The sequence below is a fragment of the Manis javanica genome, chromosome 4, assembly GCF_040802235.1.
Source record: "Manis javanica isolate MJ-LG chromosome 4, MJ_LKY, whole genome shotgun sequence".
Lineage (NCBI taxonomy): Eukaryota > Metazoa > Chordata > Mammalia > Pholidota > Manidae > Manis > Manis javanica.
This window is the reverse complement of record NC_133159.1, coordinates 144,875,025-144,881,024: the sequence shown is the minus strand read 5'-3', so window position 1 is coordinate 144,881,024 and position 6,000 is coordinate 144,875,025.

Here is a 6,000-nt window from a genome sequence, read left to right as displayed (position 1 = left end):
GGCAGTGTGCTATGGTAGAAGGAACTGGTTGAATGCTTCCATCTCTTCCTCCCTCCCTTCCTTCCATCCTCTTGCCTTCCTTCCCTGTGCTGGGGCTGAGGAGCTAGAGATGAAGTCAGCCAGTTTCTAGCTGAGGAGCCCAAGGGATCCCCTCCTGCTTCCCTATCTGTATTAGACACACCACCTCTCTCCTATCACCTGATGTGTTTCCTGCATAGCACTTATCATCATGTGATATCCTCTGGAAGATTTGTTCATGTATTCATTTACTTTTTATTACCAATCTCTCTCCGTCAGAATGCAAGTGCTCTGTGTGTGTGTGTGTGTGTGTGTGTGGTGGGGGTGGGGGGGCAAAGATGGGTCTGTATGTATCTGGTTCCCTGGGGCCTGCCCTGGTTTCTAGCACAGAGCAGGATTCGATGATGTTGAATGAATGAAGGTGTTGAATCTGATCCTCAGTTTCCTCATCTATAAAAAGGAGCTAAAAATATCTCCTCTGCAGGAAGTCAAGTGCCTGGCATACAGTGGGTGCTCCGCAAATGTCAGTGTCCTCACTCACCCTCCAGTACCCTTGAGGTAAACACTGCAGTGCCCAGAGAAGTTCTGGTACTTTTAAATCCATTGGATGACTCCTCTTTTTTATAGTGTGAAGAATTTTTCTGTACAGCAAATGAGCCCTCTTAGATTTATCTACTTCGGAAATTGGGTGTTTTCATTTGTGTTGGGCTCTCTTAAAGTGGGCTGACTGTATAACTATAGAACTGTATAAATGTATATATGAGTACCTTGTTACAATGGTTCATGATTATGCAGATTCTGAGAGCAGGCTCAAATTATGCCTCCTGGAAGCCGAACGATGCAGAGATAAAAGTGAGATGCAGAGCTGTGGCTCCCTAGCACAGCTGGCAGAGAGCTCACACTGGTGACAGGGCTGGATTTGCATCTAGGATCCTCCACTTACTAGTTGCATGACCGGTGGGCAAGTTACTGGCTCTCTCAAAGACTGAGTTTTCTCTTCTGTAAAATGAGAGGGGTAGTAAATTTAAATCTATCTTATAGCATAACAACCCTATTAAATGAGGCCATGAGATCACCCATTCATTCAATGAAAGCTTATTGAACACCTATGAGCCAATGCTGTTCTGAGCTCTGGGAAGTCAGACATTTGCTGCCCTGTGGAAGATAATGCATGTGAAGTTTTTCGAACAGTGCTTAGTGAGTGCTGGCCAGGAGGGTGACTGTGTACACAGTGACTCTACGGTAACATGGCTTATGGATTTAGGTCTGTGCCTCCATAGCTTCTTTTCTGGGAGAAAATGTACACATGGCTGGACACATCTCCACATAACATCCATGGCAGGTGTTGGACCTGCTCCTTTCTTTCATGAGGCTGGGATTCCTTGTGTGTATGTATTTGGGAATGGGCAGGTGTGGGGAAACCTGTGGCATTCAGAGGACAGATCTCAACTGCCTCTTTCCTTGCCTCCCTCCCCGCACAACATATTACCCTCTCTCATAGGCACAGCTTGCCTGCCACACTCTGCTTTGGCTCACCCTCTTCCCTACTCCCAGATTGCTTTCTTCCTGTCCCTGCAAAATCCATCCATCCTCCTTCTCAAAACTGTCCCTGAGCTCTCAGCTGGGAGGAATCCCTCCCAACTCTCCATCTTCTGTCTCTCTCTCTGCCTGTGTCCCTTTCCTCCCAATGCCCTTCTGCCTGTTTCTGCTCCCCTGGTGGACCACAAACTCCTTCAGGACTAGGCCCAGTTCTATTCATCTCTGTGTCCTCTGCACCATATTGCTTAACTGGAAATAGATTCCCAAAAAACATTTTTTAAGGCAATTAACAAATGTATGGCTTGGAAGTTTTATTTAAAATCATCAGACTTCACTTTTTCTGGGGGTGGGAGAGCTGAGGCAGGGGCCCTATATGGAGCAAAGCAGTCTTTTTTTTCCTGTGTGCAGAAGTTCCCATGTGTATGCTGCACCCTGGCTGTCTGTGCACTCTTGCACACGTCTATAGGGCACAGGCAGTTGTCTTGGGTACTTACGTGGTGGGGTATGGTGGCAGCCCTGTGCCCAGTGATGGATGAGGGGGGTGGAGGTGACTTTCCCAGGGGAAGATTAGCGCCTGGCAGCTATGATTTGTCTCGTGCCCTCCTGTCCTTTTGCTGGGCCCCACTGCAGAGTCATTCATTACAGAGACTGCTGTCACAAGGCTGGGGGCAGGGGCTGAGCAATCCGTGGGGGGTGGAAGGGTGGCAGGCTGAATCCCTCCCCCAGAGAGACTCTCATGCCAGAGCCCAGAGCCCACCCTGTGGCCACGCAGCAGTGCTCTGGAGTTGTGCAGAAGAGGACTGAGTTGCAACTCACCTTCTAGGACATATGCCTGGCCCCAGGAACAATGCTGAGTGATGGGGTGCGGAGGGGTGCTCATTCACTCATTCACTTGGAAAACAATTTCACTAAGTGCTCACCAGACCTGTTTTTTACCATCAAGGAACTCACCTTTGCTGGAGGAAGATGAGCCTGTAAACAGACAGTACAAGTAGGGTGACAGGCTGGTGTGAAAGGTGCCTCCAACCTGGGGGACCTGAGGGAAGTGAGAAGCCACACTGAACTTGGAGGCTGAAAACTGAGGCTTGAGTCTTGGCTTTATTATTTACCAGTGTTATGGCCTTGGACAAATTACTTCAAACCTGCTTCATCCTTAGTGCCCACATCTGTAAAATGGGGCTGATGATATGCCCTCTGTCCATTGGCTGTTCTAAAAGTGAAAAAGCTGTCAAAGTGGGTTTAAATTGGAGGGTGTGTGGGATGGATCCTTGCTTCCTCTATCCTGCTGCAGGGATGGGGGTGGGGTGGGCAGGGGTGAGGGCAGGGCAGCCAGATGTGACTCCAAAAAAAACATAATATAAGATGCCTCCCTCTCCTGGGTTTATACAGCCCTCTACAGTTTACAATACAGTTTTACACTCTTTTTATTTCTTGAACCTTACAGCAGCCTTGCAAGCCAGGTCAAGGCGGCATTATTAACTCCCATTTTGCAGGGCAGGAGGAAGCTCAGAGGATAAATGGCTTGCCCAAGGTCACTCAGGAGGTGGATGAGCTGGGACTGGAATCTGTTTCTTTCTGATATCAGACCTGTGTGCTCTCTTCCCGTTTATAGACACCAGAGTTCCTTCTCTTTGGTAAGACCCTCTATTCATCTTTGCTCCCGTCTGGGTGATATTACCCCCCACTCTCTGAGACCCCATCCCCATGAATGGATACAGCACCTCCGCCATTCCCCATACCTTCACTATGCCAACTCATGACTTCTTTTGGACACAATGTGTCAGGGGATGGAGGATGAGCAAAGAGGGATCTGTAGGTTTGAGAGTGTTAGAGGGAGAGAAGAGAAGAGGGCAAACTGAATTCCCCAAAGCCCTCCCCAGAATCTGGCACATCAACTGCTAAATGGGTTTGATAAGAGGAGAAGAACACTGAGGAGAAAGGGAGGAAGGAGACATAAAGGCAAGAAAGAAAAAAGGGAGAGAGAAATGGAAATTGGGGTGGAGAGCAGGGGAGGGAGAAAATACAAGAGAATGGGGAATGACTCAGGGAGGGATCTGGGAGAGGTGAGGAAGAAAGGGGAAGAAGGAGGCCTAGAGGCTGGGGAGAGTGTTGGGGGAGGGCCATCTCTGCTCTGGCAAGGGGTGGGAGATTGAAGGCTGAATCGCAGCAGGCAGTAGAGGAGAGGAATAAGTCATAAACGCCGTGGGAGCAAAGGTCAAATATAGACTGATGGCTCCATTGTTTCCCAGCCTGTGAGGAGGACCCTGTTGGGGGTTGCTGAGATGCTTAACCCTTTCCTGCCCAGCTTTTTGATGGTGAGGCCGTCATGAGCATGCAAAGTGAGAAAAGCACTTGCGTGTCAGGGGTGATGACTGGGGAGTTGGAATTAAGGTTAGACAGGAACCCCACAGGGTTGGGACCAGGTCTTGGGAGAAGGGACTCAAGCGTCCTCTCCAACTCAGAGGAGGTAAATAAAATAAAACCATACCACTTCTCTTTTTCTCCTGGTGGTGGTCCTCTTTTGCATCCCTGTGGGGAGAGATTTCCTAGGGGAGAAGAAGTTCCTGGGAAGTGGTTCTTGAGTAATAGCTATAAACAATAGCAATAATAATAAATAGTAGTAACACATAAAAATAAGTACTTACTGTATTATAAAAAACCAAAATTAGTATCAATTAATATTTATCATGAACACGTTAATGTATTATATGTGCAGAGTTATGGTTTGCAAATAACTTTAACAAACATAATATCATCTAAGTCTAACAATCCTATGTGATCAGTATTATCAGCTCCAAATTGTGCCAGGTAGCAGCTTTTAAAATCCTAATCCACAGATACTTCCACTTCTTCACAGCTTTCTTTGGGCAGTATTATACCACTGTAGAGAGAAAAAATAGGGATTTTCAGGAAACATTCGGTTATGAAATGACTCTTGCTAGTTGAGAAAGCCAAATGTAATTGATTAGAGGGGCAGAGGGATATTGTCCGTCTGCGGAACGGCGCTTCAGAACCACGGACAGTTCCTAGATTCCCGCCCTGGCCCTTTGGCCAGTCGGCTGTGCCTGGCGCCTTCTCCCCGGGAGGGTCTGGCACCACACCCCTTGGGCCCTTCCCAGGGGAGAGCTGGGTGCTGAACGTCGATTCCTCAGGCGCTGTAACCACTCCTACCCCCCAGCGCCGTACCAATGATGTATAGACTGACAAAGGACTTAATGCTGTGAATACGTAAAGCGGCCGAGGCTTGGGCGGTGGAGGGTGACAGCTGCCCTTTAATGCTTGGCTTTTTAAAGATCATGGTAGAGTTCAGAAAGTATAGTCATGAGGTTTAATGATTTAATGGGGACGACTGGGGAGCAAAAATAGTTACTGCGCCCTGGGGAAAAGTGACTCCTCATACATATTACTTTAGCCTAATGGCCTATAACGCCCTCCCCCCGCGCCCACAGGGGGAGTCACGCTACATAGCCGCTGTAATACCGAATGGCCTGATTAAATGCATATTAAACAATACTAAATTGGGAAAAAAGAAGGTGGAGGCGGTGCCTAATGTATTTATTCAGTACCGTGGGGGGAAGATGTAGCTCCTCCTCTGGCATTGTGTGGAAGAGGTCCACCTCCCTAACCTGTTTTCCCAAACGGTGTGGTGCCCCGATGGGACCTGGAGGGACACCTTTAAAAACAGGGGGAGAAACTAGGCATTAAGGGTTTGGAATGCCAGGAGTGGAGTAAGAGGAGTGAGTCAGACCCACTGTCCCAAAGGACACTGTGGGGTTCCCAGCTTGACACCTGTCCACAGAAACAAGAGGTTTGATCCTAATTAGTCATTCTTGAGAGACTACTTCTCTGTAAGCCCTGAGGCTACTTTGGGACTCTTGGGCCCACTGGGATGGTCTGTTTACCTGTCAAGACTTCTCCACAGCCCTCCAACCATGGCCTGGTCACCCGTCCCTAAGATGTCTGATTAGATGAGAATGAAAGCACAGCCTCCATTCTATGCACCTGGGTTCTAAAGACCATGAATGTGTATTAGAGTCACCTGGAAAGGTTTTTTAAAATGCCAGTGTCTTGGGTATATCTCCAGAGATTCTGATTCTATTGGTTCAGGTGGGGTCTGAGTGTCAGTGCTATTTTTTTAAAAAAGCTACCCAGATGGTTCCAGTGTGCTTCAAAGTTGAGAATCACTTCAGTAGCATGTCAGAGCTGGGAGGTACTTTGGAAAGCACCCGGTTTAAGTTCTTCATTTCACAGATGAAGAGTTGAGGCTCAGGCCACGACTTCTCCAAGATCCATAGGGATGAACTAGCTCTTGACTTCCAACACAGTGCTCTTCCCCACAGCACCCGTTGCTTTTTCATGGTAGCATCAACAGCGCCAGTGTCAGAACTATGATGAGTCAGCATCCTGGATGTGCAGCACTCTACTCCAGACAGGCCAAATGTA